The sequence below is a fragment of the Dermochelys coriacea genome, chromosome 5, assembly GCF_009764565.3.
Source record: "Dermochelys coriacea isolate rDerCor1 chromosome 5, rDerCor1.pri.v4, whole genome shotgun sequence".
NCBI lineage: Eukaryota > Metazoa > Chordata > Testudines > Dermochelyidae > Dermochelys > Dermochelys coriacea.
The window spans coordinates 122,930,770-122,949,289 of NC_050072.1; the positions used below are offsets into that span (position 1 = coordinate 122,930,770).

Consider the following 18,520-nt stretch of genomic DNA (forward strand, 5'->3'; position numbering starts at 1 on the left):
ATAATCCCCCTAATTCCTCCTCCTTTTGTTATTAGATAAATCAGCAACCAGCCTGTAACCAGGACCCAAATTCTCCATTACCCTGCATCTTGCATCTGTACACACTGAATCGAAATAATGACCCTTCTGATGTGATAGCATTTACACTCACTGTGCCCCATGTAATGCACAGCACAAGTGCAGGGCAACACAGAATCATGTCCCAGATCTTTAGCTGGGAGCATCAGTCACCAGGACTTGATTTAATAGACCCAGCCAAAATGGAAAAGTTGGCAAGTACCTATCTGTTAACGCATAATGGATACCTATATATTCCTGCAGTACCTGTGTTCCACCCATGGCTTTGCCAAGTGCTTAGAGGTCCCTTGGATAGCAGAACCAGTAGATAAATCTCAATTCTAGTCTGTTTGCGTTCCTTTGCTCTTTCATTCGTCTTCAACAAAATAGTCAAAATGCAAACCTGAACTTCCAGGAAGCTGTGATTAAACTTTCATCTTCAAGAAATTGTGGCATTATTTCTTACTGGTGCAAGTCATCCCCATTTCCTACAGGCAGGCAGATACCTAGGGCCTTTGAAGAACCCTGCAACAAAGTTTCACACACCATTGCAGGAGATGGAAGCTTTTAATAGCCAAAAAGAGATGCAAAAGGTAAGATGGTGAGACCGAGACTTGAGACACAAGAACTCATATTCAAAATTCATTTTCATTTTCCGCTCTCTTGTTCTTTCTTGTCACCTATTCCAGCCTGAAAGTGAAATCGAATTATAGCAACTGTAGGAAAGAGCTTTGGCTGGAGCAGGTTTTTTTTCAGGTCTCTCATCATACGTTTCATCAGTTCAAATGCCAATCCCCCTGGCTAAAGTGACCATCTATAAAACCAGGGCGAGGAGGTTGGCCGATGGAGTTTCCTGTGACGGTGGGGCCTATTTCTGATCCTCCGTCCGTTCACGCCTCCGGGCAGAGTTCCTCTGGGCGGTGTCCACTGACTCCCTTGACACCTTAGAGGAGAAGTGGGCGCTGTCCGGGGTTCTCTGCTCGGTGTCCCCGTCCGGTTCCCTTCGTTTGACCCTTTAACCGCACCCCTGTCCCTGTTGTTCATTAGTTGTCCCCCGTAATTATTTGGCTTTCCAGGTCCTGTGGACCCCCCTCTTAGGCTGGGGGGGGGATCCTTTAGCAGTGGACTGGCTTCGCCCGCCCACTTCCTGGATCCCAATACGGCTCCTCTGCTCAACCCAACTGGCCGATGCTCCTTTGCCTCTGCATTGATTTCTGAGTAACTGAAAACGTTAACACATTATTTAGCGTTATTGCCTGTTTGCCATTTATTTTTATTGCTCTAAGTGTAATGGCCGGTACAGGATGTGCTATGTGATGACCGGACATAATCCAAAATGCTATAGGAGAGACAGCATTAGCTCAAGATTCATAAAAAAATAAAAAATAAAAAAAATGTACTATGCACTGATGGCTATTGGTTACTACCTGGCAATACTATGCCTGTTATATAGCGGTTGGCATTTCCGTTCTAAATTCCTATTTACGATAACTTGCCTGAAAAATCTGTATTTGAGCTGAAACTAGGCTGAAAAATTCCAGGACATGGGGCATCTCATTTATATAGCATCTTTCATTCTAAATCACGACATACCAACTTTACACAGGATACACTCTACTGAAATGCAGCCTCTACTGGGGTGAAATGAATCGCAATTGTTTAGGACAGGAAATGACGAATGCCATACTTAAGCAAAGCAATGGGGGAGTTTATGGACAGTTGCCCCGGTAGAAATTTGGCCATGGTACCGGGGACAACATTCGGCTTACATGAAGTGCCATGGCCATGGAATCTTTAATGACCAGAATTGAGGCCCTCCCTCTGCACATGTCCCAGTTCTGCATCAGGATCCACTTAATGTGTACTTCCACTTGTGCACAGTCCATTGAATCCAATGGGACTCCACATGGACGCAGACGGCCAATCCTAGTGGATCCTGATGCAAGATCTCGGCTTAAAAGAGCACCTGTAACAACACAGCCCTCAACACCATTCTGTGCCATGGAGTCAAAGGGGAGACTATGTTGCCTACTGAATCACCAGCACCTGTCCCTAAGGGTTACTTATGCTCTTCGCAAGACCAAGTTCTGCTCTGCTCCAACCTTGCTTAGCTGGTGAGCTCTAAGGGGATCACAGCACATTTAAAATCTTTTTAAAATCACTCTTTAGATGAAGTAGTGCACGTGCACACATATCCCCACACAACCCTATCATTTTTGTGCACTGAAATAACTCCTTTAAAATATACATATATATTTGCTAGACAGTCTTAAAAACTTATGTCGACTAGGCCCTTTGGGTATTTTTAGTTGCCATGGTAGTAAGGTATCTTCAATACCCGTGTTATTAAGAAGTCAAAGCTGGCGTCTGTAACATGCCTATATTTCATAATATTTATTAATACACACATTGGTGATAACACTGCAATTCAGTGTGAGGGAAGGATTCTACCTAAGCAGCTGAATTTGCATACAAAGGTAGTAAGGCAACCTTTGGCAGTCACTATATATTTTATGGGAGCTCCAGTTTTCACCACTCCTCCCAGAGATCCCACTAACATCTGAAAGACTTGGGAATTGGAGACCATTCTGCTTGCAGACGCCAAAGAAAGCTTTTTCTGTTGCATGATGATTGCTTAAGCATTCATTGTGGGAATAAGGATGGATTTGTAGCTATGGCACAAAACTGGGTGTCATGAGACCGGGTTTCTATTCTTGATGGTGGTGCTGGGCACACCACAGGCACGGCACATTCAACTTCTCTGTACCTGTTTCCTCAACTGTAAAATGGGAATAATACTACTTTAACGTTGGAGGGAGATCTGAAAGAATGAGGCAAGACCATATCATCTTAAAAATCCAAACTCTAATGCACCCAGAGCCTAAGACTGCAGCACTTGCCGGCCCTAGGGATGGCAGCCACCCACCAAAAGAAAACTATGTTTCCATTCTAGTTCTCCTGCATCTCTCTCAAACCACAGCCACCTGCAGCCACTACAATGTTGACTGCATCAAAACCCTGAACCATTCTTCTTAGTCCCTGAAGGGTCAGGAGAGGACACTGGCCTTTACACCTTGCCTATGGATCCTTTAGATGTGCTGGATCCAGGAGGCTTCATGGCTAGATCTTCCTGGGGCAGCAAGTCCTGAAACCTGTTCTGGTATTCTGTGTGTGTGCCCTGAGGTAAACATGCTACAGATAGAACACCTGGAGGGCAAGTGACCCTCTCCTATGTATACCAACCATTTTGTCTGGGTGTCTGATGCCTTTGAAGACAAATCTCTTAGCTTTCACATCCAGCATGGAACCAGTAGCTGGAACTGAAGACTTAACTAATAACTCTCCTAAGAATAAGAATTTTTCCTTAACAAACCAAGGTTATCACTAAAAACTACATTGACAGTAAACTGGACTAAACTAAGGGCACGTCTACACTATGGGCCCTGCCACTGTAGTGTCTGTAGTGTAGATGCTTCCTACACTGAAGGAAGAGGTTTTTCCTCCAGGTAATCCACCTCCCTGAGCAGCAGTAGCTAGATTGATAGAAGAATTATTCCATCAACTTAGCCTTGTCTGCACTGGGGGTTAGGTTGGCTTAACTACAGTGCTCAAGAGAGAGACATAGCTGGGCCAATCTAAATTTTAAGTATAGACCAGCGTGAGGGCATAAAATTCCATTTGCAAGAAGGATCTGAAGAAGATTACAATCTGTCCACTGCTGCAATTGGAATATTCAGGAAGGCAGACCGGGGTAAGGAGGGCCGGGTAAGCATTCCAACTGGCACTGACTGCTATGGAAGGTTCCACAATCTGAGTTGCACCGGCCAACACATCCCATGAGCAAGAATGTGCAGAGAACACTCAAAGATTCACCATTATTTTCCCCAATAAACTTTTTTTTTTTTTAAAAAAGGGCTTGTTTTATGAAAAAAGACCCCGAAGTTCCCTACAAAAGTCGTGAGTGTGCATGACAGCTTAAAATGACATCGTTTTATATTCAGGTCCACCCCAGAGGTATTTAAGGCTGCATTGGCTCCAGGCAAACAGACAATCGTCATGGGGCTTAAGAAAAATGAGGGACGCTAAGAAGGAGAAAGCCTAGTTTAGTTCAAGTTCAACAAGCTTTAGCTTAAGCCCTATGGAATGGAAAGAAACAGAACAGATGGTGATCAAAAGGGCATAACTGTGAGCTCAATCAATAAGTGTATTGCTCAGACGAGAAGGGAAAGCTGTTTTCCATAGGAATCTGGAGATCTACCTGTGATATCTTAGAAGAAGATGATTTATCCTCTCAGAGCTCTACTAAGCTCCAATCTCTCAAAAGCAACCAAAAAAACCTGTTCTATCCCCAATCCCTGTTTTCCAGAGACATAAAACAAAGTAGGCAGTGTTAATTTATAGGCCATTTTGTTATAAAATTTCATGGAAGAGCCAATAGAAATCTTGTACCCATCACTGGATATAGTAGAAAGCACACCTCCCCCACACCCTTAAGAATACATGTTAAAATCCAGGTTCAGGACAGCACAACACGCTGCCACTGGATTTACCCGTATATCATGTATGTTATTTGGGAACAGTGACCAGACAGCAAGAGTGAAAAATCGGGATGGGGGTGGGGGAGTAACAGGCGCCTATATAAGATAAAGTCCCAAATATCGGGACTGGCCCTATAAAAGCAGGACATCTGGTCACCCTATATTTGGGAAACAAGGAGGCAATTCCCAATATCGAGTCACAGCTTCTGAAATTATTATTAAGAATATCCTCTGCAAAGAGGAGCAGAGAAGAATTTAGGCTGAGATTTTCTAAGCTGTCTTGTGGATTAGGAGGTCCAGTTCCCATGGGTGGATGTCCAACTTCTTAGGCAGCATCTGAAAAATCTCAGGCTTAAATTCCAGTGAGGCAGACATGTCTCTACATCAGTGTTGCTGCAAGGTAGCCTAGCCATCATAGCCGGGGTTTGAGAGCATTACTGTAAAGGATGTTATGAGACATACACATACAAAGAAAGAGAAGGAAAATGGAAGGGGAATCATAGTATTATTTCTCCTCCTCAGAACAATGTCTACATCCAGCAAGGCTATAGAAATAATCTGTGAACTTTTATTTCATTACTAAAAAGAAAATAATCTTTTTTGAAATTTCTCTTCTGCTTTTGTAATGAAGTTATAACATTCATAAAACAGAAACTATTTATGACATGTTTCTCCACCCACTCATGATGGAACTCATTGCTGTATAGATTAATTGATTTCCTTGGTACTTGAGAAGGACAATCTCTTTAGGAAAGAACACTGGACTTTAATATAGCTACTATATACACTTGGGCTGTGTGGCCTAGTGGAGAAAGCACTGGACTGGGACTCAGAAGACCAGTATTCCTAGCTCTGCCACTGGCCTGCTGGGTGACCATGGGCCAGTACTTTGCCTCTCCCTGCCTCAGTTTCCCGATCTATAAAATGGGGATAATGATATAGACTGCCATCATAAAGCACTTTGAGGTATATTGATAAAAGCACTGTATAAGAGCTCGGTTTTGTTATTGCTATTTATGGATGAATAGAGATTGGATTGCAATGATGCTACCATGCATTTGCCATAAAAATACTTTAAAATATTAAATATCATATGTTTCTGTATGCTAACTTTATAGTGCTTCATGTAAATTAACATAAAACTGAACAAGTAAATAATGATGCCCTAGAATATGGTCTCATGAACATGAGCAGCTTGTCAATGTAAGAGAATACAGATTTACAAAGCCATCTAGAACCGGTCTTAATTTTAATGAAAGATGTCTCTAAATCCCCTAGATTGCTTTTAAAATCGTAACCACATCCTTTCACTAAGTGCGTGTATAAAAATACCCATTCAGAAATACAAACCTACCAAGTGAGAAATATTTACATGCTAAATGAGTGGAATGTGGCCAAAATAACTAGCAGCGTTTGACATATTGGTCAAACAAAAGATCAATGAAAATCTAAATAAGCAGCATTTTAAAAGAAATGAAGTAAGGCAGCACAGATTCGAGAGAGGAGGTTTATTAGTAATAAATCAAATGTCTACAGTTTCTTGTAAGCAGTGGCATGGCAGGATGTTGATAAATGCTCCACATGCCATTGCTGTCCCCAGGCTATAACATAGGACCTACCATGTGAGCCTAGCATTGTAAGCAGCTAGCAACTCCATCTAAGATTCTAATTTTTGTTCTGATTACAGCCTAAATATTGCAGTCATTTAGCTCACATCCTTAGGGGGATATACCACTGGAAACAAGACTGGGAAGTTTCTCTGCTCCTTATTAGGGCAAAAGGTAGCTGAGAAATCCTAATGAAGAAGACACTCTTTCTCACAACCCCCTCTTTTTCCCCACCACCTCAATACTCCTTTTCCTGCTGAAAAGCCCCTGATGAAATGACCGGTGGCACATCTGGACTCTGTAAAAGTGTTATTCCATTAAGACAGTCATTACTTGTTCTTGCCACAAAGCAGAGAATTCACATAACAGTGGAGAAAATATTCAGACAAATATTGCAAACTGATTGTATTTCAGAACAAATCTTGAACAGTGTGAACTCTCCTGTCTTGGATAACTGGTCACTACAATATGCAGTTCAGGGTTTTCTTTTTCCCTAATATGAGAGAACACTGAAGCAGCAAATACAGTAAACATTGGATAATTTACTTTGCATTGGAATGATCGTTACTGTAAACCCCACCTGTTAAATGAAGAGCTGTCACCACATGCACTTTCAGACAGTTCAATATCCCAATGAAAGTAATTTGCAAAAGCAGTTTCTAAATGGGCTCCCCATCAAGCTGAAAGCAGAACCTCTCATGCAACCGACAAAGTGAACTATAGCTCATGAAAGCTTATGCTCAAATAAATTTGTTAGTCTCTAAGGTGCTACAAGTACTCCTTTTCTTTTTGCGAATACAGACTAACATGGCTGCTACTCTGAAACCTATTGATTAAAAGAAAATCAACAGGTTGTACCCTCCAACACCATGCCTCCTGGCCCCCCAAAGCCACCAAAGAGACTGATTGTGTACAACCAGTCCAGGATGTCAACCATAAGTGACTTCTCAACATCTCAAGCCAGTGATCAAAGCTTAGCATTATGGAGCAGTGCATGAACACTCCAGCACACACCGGGGGAAGTATAATGCTCTGAGTTTTTAGACACATTTTCCCCAAATCCTCATTTTTCTTAAGTTCTTGGAAGTTGAAGTATGTGCTGTCTCAGTGCATTCAAGAGATACCAACCAACCTATCACAGCTTGCAGGAAGCATGGTAGAAACCAGTAATGTGTGTTGCTAAATGTGACTGTCTTTGATGTTGTTTCAATTTACTTTGGTACTAAACAAATAAAAGAGCAAGCAATAGTTTAAACAAGCTCATTAGAAAGAATAAAATGCTTCATATCCCTACAAAGTTGTTCTCTGAAATACAGTTTATACTGCAACAAGAGAATAACAATGTCGGAGTCACTGGAAAAGGTATGCAAGCAGTTAGAGAACGAAATCCGCTAAAGACATTATTTTCAATGGTCCGAGAGCAAACACAGTGCATATGTAACCCATAGGTGTGCCTAATGGGAAGATGTCTCTTTAAGAGATCCATTAGGGGAGGTAGGAGTGAGTTGTGTCTGCCTGTCACCATGAAAGGTTTTCCTCCTCCTCCCCCCCCCCGCTGGTGATGGCTCATTTTAAGAGATCACTCTCCTTACAGTGTGTATGGTAACACCCATTGTTTCATGTTCTCTGTGTGTGTATATAAATCTCCCCACTGTATTTTCCACCGAATGCATCCGATGAAGTGAGCTGGAGCTCACGAAAGCTTATGCTCAAATAAATTTGTTAGTCTCTAAGGTGCCACAACTCCTCCTTTTCCTTTTGCGAATACAGACTAACACGGCTGCTACTCTGGGTTGTGTCTGGGTCACTGTTGCTAGGCAGATTAAGCCCTCCACAGCCAGAAGCTTCTGGCATTGGGGGTGGACGGTAGTGTTGGGTCTGCTCCAACAGGTTCCCTGTTGCTGGGGTCAGACTCCATGGGGGCAGGCAGTCAGGGAAGCTGCTTTGCAGAAGGCCACATGCCCTGTGTGGGTTGGGGGAAGCTGAGCCCAGGAGCAGGAAGCAGGTTGTTGTCCCGAGCTCTGAAACACTTTGCAGCAGGTTAGTGATATTGTTCCCCTCCAACAGGGAAGCCTGGGCAATGCTAATTATAGCCAGGGGAAATTGGGAGAGAAAAATAACTTCTATTTTAATTGTACGCTTTGAATGTTGTTTTGATTTTAGCCAAACTGTTCTAGTTAAATTGTCTCAACGCATCTGAGTCACCAACTTTTATTTAAATGTAGTAACAGGGAAAAAGTCATTTCTAGTTTGCTAGTCTCAGTTTTGTATTTTCTTGTAACTGGGTTTTCTTTAAATCTAGACAGGTAACTGAGCGGTTGGTTAATCAGTCAGCTGACTGGCTAGCAGTGATTTCAGCAGAGGAAGAGTCTGATTCCAACTGAAGATCCCTACAAGCCAGGGGAGGGAAGATGTTGTTTTAGACTCAGCAAATTGATAGATTTGGTGATCAAAGACTCTGAGACTTAGGTGAACAAAACCTAAGCTTTTGGGAACTTTCAGTTTCTTCTGTGTTTCGGTGGGGACTGAACTGTTCAGATTTTAATTTGTTTTCTTTATTTATGTTTACGTATAACTGTGAAGGTAATGTCTGTGGATTATAAAATAGCCATGTCATGCTGGAAAAGATAGATTGTTTCTTTATCATAAGATTTTATAAAGTTATTTAATTAAATTCATTTCTTTACTTCCTTTTGGGACTTGAAAGGGGGGAGGTTGACACTGTGCAATCCTTGCTGAAAATCCTTAAAGACTGAACTCTGGATCCCCAGCTACTTTGTATGGGAGTTGGGTTTTTTTTTTAAGGCACTGGAGATGGGAAATGAAGTGAATTCTAGTCCACCCAAAGGTTACACATACATTGAATGTTGTCCAGGTTATCGAATATATTTCAAATCATCTCTTTTCTATCTGTAACCAGAACTAACCAGGATGCTCCTAGATTATGCAGAAGTGACAAGAGAGGCAGAGATTTCAGTAGTGCTGCCTGCTATGTACAGCACCATATAGAAAACAGTCCAGTCAAAGAACTACGAATTCCTCTCTGAGTCATTTTCTCCTGTGATGGGATTTAAATATACCTCCCCCTTTCGAACCAGAAAGACTTAATGAAGGCACAAGCCCACAGGTCAGGAAACTTAGCTTATCTTTCTCTCTGTGTTGGTGCCTGTAAATTCTGAAGCAAGAAAGTGTTTGTTTCCCCCCACAAAGCCTCCTTTTATCCCCCCCCAGCTCATTAAGTCAAATGCCTTCCCTGTCTCCTTACAAGACTGTGATGTCATGGAGCTGAGGGCTGGTTTAAAAAAAGAAACAGCCCACCCTGCCAGCCCATTCACACAGAGAGCCCTTTAAAAAAAAAAAAGCGCTATGCCTCAATGCAATAAAACAGCACAATTTACCTTAAAGACTGAGCCAACCTGTCAGCATTACCTTCCCATACTTCACGCGGGCAAGGTGCTCAATGAACTGCTTGCAGACAGCATTGGTAGGAATTTTTTTCTGGTGCCTTTAAGTGAAAAAAAAAATCGCAGCACGTCTCTTTGCATCAGCAAAGAAACAATTAGAGGTACGGTCATAGTGAAAGACACGAGCCACGTGCAACATTTCACAGCAACTGAGAAATAACTAACAGGTTGCCTTTATTCCTCCCACAAATGGAGAGGCTTAAATGCCAGCGGCAAAATTTGGGGCCAGCCTAGTGACCTTGTGGTTACTGCGGAATTGGATTAAAGCATGATGGGATTCTGAACACGAAAAGCAGAAGTAGAAGCTACATTGCCAGGGTGCTCTCTGTGAGGGCTCTGGGACTCCGGAACTTGTTCCCTGCCCTGATCCAAAATAGCCTGAATTTGGTGATTTTCCAGGCAAACACAACACAAAATACAAAGTGTATAGTGCTCACTTTATACTAATATTTTTATTACAAATATTTGCACTGTAAAAAGATAAACAAAAGAAATAGTATTTTTCAATTCATCTCATACAAGTCCACTCAGTCCTACTTCTTGTTCAGCAACTGCTAAGACAAACTTGTTCGTTTACATTTATGGGACATAATGCTGCTTGCTTTTTATTTACAATGCCACCCGCAAGTGAGAACAGGTGTTTGCATGGCACTTTTGTAGCCAGCGTTGCAAGGTATTTATGTGCCAGGTGCGCTAAACATTCATATGCCTATTCATGCTTCAACTTGTAGGCTCTAAAGTTTTACATTGTTTTGTTTTTGCAGTTTACATAAAAAAAGTAGTAATTCTACATTTGTAAGTTGCATTTTCATGATAAAGAGATTGTACTATAGTACTTGTATGCGTTGAACTGAAAAATATTTGTTTATCTTTTTTACAGTGCAAATATTTAAATAAAAAATAAATATAAAGTGAGCACTGTACATTCTGTGTTGCAATTGAAATCAATACATTTGAAAATGTAGGAAAATATCCAAAAATATTTATAATAAATTTAAATTGGTATTCTATTATTGTTCAACAGTGAGCTTAAAACGGTGATTAATCAGGATTTTTTTAAATCTTCCGTTTAATTGCAATTTTTAAAAATTGTTTGACAGTCCTAATACAATGCAATCCTTTTGTCTTTTTTTAGACTCAGAAATCCTCCAGGTTGAAGCATAAATTCATATGATTAGCTAGGAATGCTCGATTTTGCCGATGGATCTTGATTTAGCTGAAATCCCTGTTAAAAACTCATGTAGCCAGACAGCTCCTTATTGGCAGCAGATTTGAGGATCCTTAAGGTAACAGTGTGGAACAAAATCTCTCAGTAAAGTTACTCTGAGATGTCTGTTTCAGACAGCAGACTATGAACAGCTTCTGTAAATTTAAGAGTTTGGTTTTGAACTAGAAAACCCCAAATGGCCTGGGACCTAGTTAGCTGTCAGACTGCCTTTCTACCCATGCCAGATTGAGACAGTTTCAGTCAGCAAAGGCACCTGAGCTAGAGCACAGCTGTTTCAAGAGAGAGGAAAGCTGGCAAGCTGTTCTCCATGAGAGTCCTTCAGCTTTGAAACTCTCTCTCCCTGGGTCCAAAACAGACCGAGTTTGCCAGCCTTCAAGACATGCTACAAGGTGTGAACTGTGAGTGGCATGGAGGGGTCGCACAGAGATTTTGTACTGGTATAACTGTGTCAGTTAAGGAGTTGGTTTTTTACCAAAATACTTATACCAGTACAACCCCTAGAGTAGACGCAGTTATACCTGTGCAGAGTCAGTTTAAGGCCAGAAAGCATCACTAGATCATCTAGTCTGACATCCTGTATATCACAGGCCACCAGTAGCACCCAGCACCCGCACACTAAACCCTACAACTGAAATTAGACCAAAGTATTACAGCCCACAGAGGACACTAAACTATTATGTGCCACAGGCCAAGAATAGGTGGGACTGTGGTGCACCAATGCCTGAGGCCCCTGCAATGGAGGGTATCAACCAAGTAAGATGTACCTACATAACCCTGGCAAGTGACCCAAACGCCATGTGTCATAAATATAAAGGGAAGGGTAAACACCTTTAAATCCCTCCTGGCCAGAGGAAAAACCCTTTCACCTGTAAAGGGTTAAGAAGCTAGGATAACCTCGCTGGCACCTGACTAAAATGACCAATGTTTTGAATCTAATTACCCTGTAAGGTATTTACCATCCTGATTTTACAGAGGTGATTCTTTTTACTTTTTTTCTTCTACTAAAATTTTTCTTTTAAGAAACTGAATGCTTTTTCATTGTTCTTAAGATCCAAGAGTTTGGGTCTGTGGTCACCTATGCAAATTGGTGAGGATTTTTATCAAGCCTTCCCCAGGAAAGGGGGGGGGTGTAACATTTGGGAGGATTTTGAGGGGAAAGACGTTTCCAAATGGACTCTTTCCTAATAATACCAGTTAGATGTTTGGTGGTGGCAGCGAAAGTCCAAGGGCAAAAGGTAAAACAGGTTAAAACTTCCCAAAGGAACAAACTAAGCTGGAAAAAGTAAGCTTAGGAGGTTTTCATGCAGGTCCCCACATCTGTATCCTAGAGTTCAGAGTGGGGAAGAAACCTTGACACCATGCTTCTGGGGAAGGCCAAGAAACCTCAAGGTCATTGCCAATCTAACCTGGAGGAAAATTTCTTCCTGACCTCACATATGGCGATCAGCTAGACCCTGAGCACGTGTCCAAGAACCAGTCAGGAATATTATACCAATACAAGTAGTTTTATACTGGTATAAATGTCCACAGCAGCTGGGTTGTACTGCTTTAGCTATACTCGTATAGCTAGAGCAGTACAACTTGTGTGTGTAGACAAGGCCTAACTGTATTTTTAAAATGTATTTGGCAGGGCCTACTGCAATAGCTAGGAGTGCCTTTTTATGGAACGTGTGTATGAACTAGGAAGTAACTCAGATACATCCTCCTCCATCTGCAACTCTTTGCCTGAGTACTCGATAAATAGATGGCTTTGTCTACCTAGCGCCTCTCCTGAGAACTCAAGTCAAACACTCAACGGTTAAAGAAAAACACCAGAAATACGCCCCCATAATCGTTCTAAGACATGCAGCTGTCTCTCAGTGGAGCAGTTAATGTCTCTCTTCTAATGTCCCCAGAACATAGCTGCTGCACCCTCCAACTTGAAGTGGTTTCCATCATAAACAGTTTGGTTCAATTGCTTTCAGTACCCTGTAGCCACATCTGTAGCCTTTATTTTATTTCAAGTGAATTTAGTAATGTTGTATTATAGAAACCCCCACTATGCAAACTGTTCCAGTTCCACTGCCCCAGAAAGCTGTTTGGATATTAAAGGAACACAAGTGGACCATAAAGGAGCCCTGCTACTTTATCATCACGTTAGAACAAGTGAGCCAGGGATTGGTTTTCAGGCCATCCAACCTTTGTGGGTCTCTCCTCTTAACCTTTTATGCAGCTATGCAAATAGGCAAGTGTCAAAAACGGTAGATCGCTTTAGGTGCATGCTAAATAAGCATGGAAATTAAGATTTGCAGAGTGAGCAAGAAGTAAAGTTTTCACTGGTAAAAGCTTTACGAATTGCTGTGCAATTTATTAGCACATGTTCTACCATGGTACTTTGCCAAATTGGCAGAAATAAACAGAACCAAACCAGGTCAGAGAATATCCTGTCCAAGAGAGCCCATGTAGCAAAGCACTAGGCTAGAGGGCTACAAGACAAGGAATTTTTCAGTTCTCATGGCAGCTCTGACACGGACTATCTCTGTGATCTTTGGTAACTCACCGAATCTCTGTGCCTCAGTTTCCCCATTGTGTAATATGGGAATGATAGGGCTTCCTGACCTCCCAGGATCAATGTGAATATTAACTGGTTAGCATTTGACCTGAACAGTGCTTTGAATAAGTTTCTAAGGGTCATTATTAAAATGTAGGTTTGGGAAACAATACACGAGACCTGATTTTCATGTGAGCTGAGCATGTGTGGCTCCCACTTCTGATAATCAGGCCCAAGCAGTAAAAGGGGAAATGGACAGATTGTCAATTTTCAGTGGAGAGAGGGGAACAGGGGAAATTAAACTGGGACAGTGAATTTGTTCTTATAACAAATATTTAAAAAAACAAAAACAAAAACCACCCTTGGGTGTTTAAAGGGCTGTTTAAAGGGCTATTTTATAATCAACAATAGTTACAAATTTAATCCAGTGAGCCAGGAGTACTTGTGGCACCTTAGAGGCTAACAAATTTATTTGAGCATAAGCTTTCGTGAGCTACGAAAGTGAGCTATGATGAAGTGAGCTGTAGCTCATGAAAGCGTATGCTCAAATAAATTTGTTAGTCTCTAAGGTGCCACGAGTACTCCTTTTCTTTTTTATTCCAGAACAGTTATTTCAGTAAATTTGTACGTACAGACAAGCCCTTTCAGGCACGGTGATGTGCAGGCCTCGGGGTCTTTGAGATCTTACATTTCACTAGTGAGGGGAAGGGAGGGGTGGCACCCCTCGCTTCAGACCTCATGTTGGGAGGTGAAGTTAATTCCCTAGCTGGTCCTGTCACAGAGGAAGAGACTGTGGTCATGTTGTGCTACTAGAAGAGGTGGCTGAGACTGTGATTTGTCAAGTCAGGAAAGGCCCATGGATCCCACCAAACCAGAGGGCCTCAAGCAATCATTGTTGTTACCTGTGCCTGCGGGTAGGCCTACACTCTGGAGACGATACTGGCCTAGCTATGCCAGCGTAACCCCTCGTGTAGACACATCCCACACCAAGGGAAGGAGTTTTTTCTCTCGGAGGAGGACCAGCACCTCCCCAAGCAATGGAAGCTATGTTGATGGAGGCATTTTTCCATCAGCATAGCTACGTCTACGTGCGGATTAGGTCGGTATAGCTACGCTGGTCAGGGGTGTGGATTTTTCACACACCTGACCGACATAGCTATGTCAACCTAACTTTTAAGGGTAGACCAGGCCTATGGCTGGCCTTGGTGAAACAAGTAGCTTGGACCAATAATTCAGAGCAACTTTAACCCATCACGGTGGAAACAGGTTTCATTTTCAGAATGGCTCATAGAACACGCGGGAGCCCCTAGTCGCTATCTGGATTGGAACTGATTTCCAAGGATAACAAGTGATGTACATGATCCTAACTGCCCATGATCAAGTCTCATAAAAGGTGTATTTATACTTGACTACCCTGAAAACCATAGCTCAGAAGGTATTTTGAAATCAGCTCAAACAGAAAGCCAACCTGAACACCCTTATCATTATCAGAAAAGAAACTGTAAATATCTTAAGATTTTTAGTGCTGGGGTCACGTGTCATTCAACTGATATTGCAAAATTTTGAAAATATTGGTGGCTAGAAAGAGGATGGATATGCCATAGGAAACACTCTTCTTGAATTTGTTTTCCAAATATATTTGCATTTGAGCTTGTTTGATCATGTACAACCATACTGTGGCAAGGAGTGTGGTATAAATAACTGAACACGAAAGACACACACACACACACACACACATACACACACACTTTGTAACTCATTTACAGGGGAAAAAACAACAACATTAGAAAAACACTGGCTCTTCTGTGCCTTTTAGAAGGAGGATGATGAGACGGATGAAAACTATAACCAACAAAAACCACTGCATTTAATAACAATAATAAATGTACACACCAGCAAACCTGTAATATGTTGTTGAAGGTATATTTACAAAATGCAAATACACAGGGAAGGTAAAAAAGACAGAGTGGAGTATTACCTCTACTCTAGGGAGTAAAAAATATTTCTTTGCAATAAGGATGTCCTAATGCATCCTGCCTAGCTACCAATAAGAGATTCTAAGAAAGCTGATCAATCTATACGGACTAACTTTTGAGACCATTTCAAAATCCATTTTAGGATTCCTTCGCCTAAGTATTTCAGAAATGTCCTGCCTTCCCAGGCCCTACAAAAAGACATGGAATAAGTAATACATATAGGATATAACCGTACTGCAGCATGAACGTTGTGTGTATTTCACCTTAACACACCTTGGACATGGGTGAAACTGACCACTCTGTGCTAATACTGTCAGTTCCATTGGCATCACCTCACAATATGCACAATGCCACTGACCTAATGAGAAAAGAATTATTAGGGACCCGTTGAGCAATTCTTAAATATAAGAAAAACAGATTGCTCTAATCACTAACATTGTTAGTTTCCCAGCATTTTGAAAGTGTTATTAAAAATCCCATTATGGAATCGGAACAACTGGCCTGAATCAAGATATTACCATTTCTTTTCAGTGATTACTAATTCCTTTAGTGTTTATTGCAGTAACATTAAATTAAATTGAACTCCTGGTATGAATATGGTCCCAGTATGTAATTCTATCAAAACTCAATGTTTTTAGCATAAGTTCATGTCCAATTTTTGGGAAGCTTTATCTATGCAGGTTTCAGAGTAGCAGCCGTGTTAGTCTGTATTCGCAAAAAGAAAAGGAGTACTTGTGGCACCTTAGAGACTAACAAATTTATTAGAGCATAAGCTTTCGTGAGCTACAGCTCACTTCATCGGATGCATTACGATGAAGTGAGCTGTAGCTCACAAAAGCTTATGCTCTAATAAATTTGTTAGTCTCTAAGGTGCCACAAGTACTCCTTTTCTTTTTATCTATGCAGCTTCCCCAGGACGCAGCATGAACTCTGGGGCTATGCAATCACTGAAAAGTTCTGTTTGTTTATGCGATGCAGTGTGGCCTATTTTGCCTTATTGGGGAACACACTGATAGGCTATTTTTCTTGAATTTATTCATTATTCAATTTTACTTTTTTTTTCAATTTTATTTTTTCCTGTCTATGGATTGATTGTCACGAGTTCTCTAGAAGTGCATATTACTCAATATTTGAAATTCAAGCACTCTTAGTTAGCTGTTATTGGTCAAAAGTCATCTGGCATTATTACCAATACCGAGTTAGAGTCAGATACAATGGTTGTCTCATGCTTGATTGCCTTTTTTTCCTGCATATGCAGTGTATGTGAAAGAGATGGCCTATATCTGGTGTTAGAAATGCAGATTTGATCTTCTTTCCTATTAGCAGAAAATACTAGATGTTGACAAGCCACAAAGTTGTTATAAGGCAAGTTCTCTACTTTAAGACTAACTTAAGAGTTACTGGGCCAATTATTAAATAAACCATGTTTTCTTTAAATTGAGAGGGCTTTATTCTGATTTATGGTCAGGCTTGGTTACATCACTCTGGTAGTGTAAAGAAACATTAAAGTGGCTGTAAATGTATTTTCCATCTACTTCAAAGCCCCTTCTTATTGCCAGAATGCTATACAGAGGACTTTTTAAGTCAATGACAGTCAGGCCCATAGAGTTCAACTTAGACTATCTTTGAAACATTCCAGTTTCTCATATTTAAAAATGGGAAACCAATTCTTTCAGTCCTAACTGCATCCTCAGGCCTGCTGGGAAGTACTGCTATAATGTGAAAAATTTCATTCACGGGATGGCTGTCCTCACACAGTGACAAACATTTCTAATAACACTTTTAAAAGTCCTTGTACATAAACAGAGATTCTTATTTAGTAAACATTGTTTGAGCTTGCTGAGCTTTTACAACTAACCCCTGTAGTTCCTCTTTAGAAAACCCACAGTAAAATACCATAGTTAGATTTAATAAATCAGTCATTTTACTTCCACATCAACTTGACCCATAAAGGAGCTATAATCTATGCACCATTTTTTCATAATCAAACATTTTTGTATTAATAATACGATGAACTACCACTGCGTACATTCAAATTTTATAGTACCACACTTGTCTAAGCCTATCTTATTAATGTAACAATGCCAAAGAACATCCACCTAAGTGAAAAACTAAATGGAGAGGTTAATTTGTCCTAGTCTAGAATGGATTTAAATGGCTTCATTCAATAACTTTTTTTTGCATAACCACGATCCCTGCATTTATAAGGTGCCCATTACTGCAGACACAACCATCTATTTGCATTTACATTTGTTTACTTTGCTGCCTTGAGAACTATAAAGAAGAGCTGTTTGGCATTTTTAAAAACAAACCTGGTTGGGGTTGTGATTTGAATTAAAATATACAATAAATAACAGACGCTTTTCTTCATAAATCTGGCTATAGTTCTTATTTTGCAGAGTTGCAAGTTTTTGATTAAGCCTCCTCTTGTCATATAGGAATGTCAACTTTTATCCAGTAAAATTGGCATAAATTGGCTTGTTTGCTAACATTTCAAATGCCTGCATACTGTCATCCTATTAACCCCCCTCCCCTCCCTTTCCTACACAAGTTTCTGTGCACGCATTGCCCCCTCCCCAACGCACTCTATAATGATATCCCTGCAATGCATACAGAGCCCTCAGCAGCTCTTGAGCACGCTCTGTTTTTGACTCTAGGCTTCTGTTTGACTGCACAATGGGGCTGTTGTTACCGTAGCACTTCAACATGCAATAATGGATCCATTTCCACAGCCTTCATCCACAGCGTTTCCTACTTGTTTAATTTAAGAGGGACTTGGGCCAGCCTCCTGAAGGAGAAAGGATACACTTCAAGCTCAGACAGGCCACAGCATATTGTCTTACCCGTATCTGCTACTGCTAACAGTACCTGACGTTAGTGATAGAGTACAACGCTTTATTCCAGGATTGATTAAGCATGGGCTATGGACTGGCACCTTCCCAGCTACAGAGCGGGAGCTGAGAGCAGCCTACAATCATAGATGCTGGAACTACGGGTGCTGGGGGTGCTGCTGCACCCCCTGGCTTGAAGCGGTTTCCGTTATATGCAGGGTTTACAGTTTAGTTCAATAGCTCTCAGCACCCCCACTATAAAATTTGTTCCAGCGCTCCAGCCTAGAAT

General features: G+C 41.2%; 1 protein-coding gene and 1 long non-coding RNA gene across 10 annotated transcripts in view; one reads left to right on the forward strand and one right to left on the reverse strand.

Annotated features, from left to right (window-relative positions):
- The window catches only part of PALM2AKAP2 (PALM2 and AKAP2 fusion), a 410,575-nt gene that overhangs the window by 51,499 nt on the left and 340,556 nt on the right, over positions 1–18,520 (reverse strand). The gene's annotated exons all lie outside the window — the stretch shown is intronic.
- LOC122460177 lies at positions 7,998–10,557 on the forward strand. Its single transcript, XR_006281291.1, has 3 exons — positions 7,998–8,242; positions 8,509–8,671; positions 9,123–10,557. It is a non-coding gene; the product is annotated as an uncharacterized LOC122460177 (long non-coding RNA).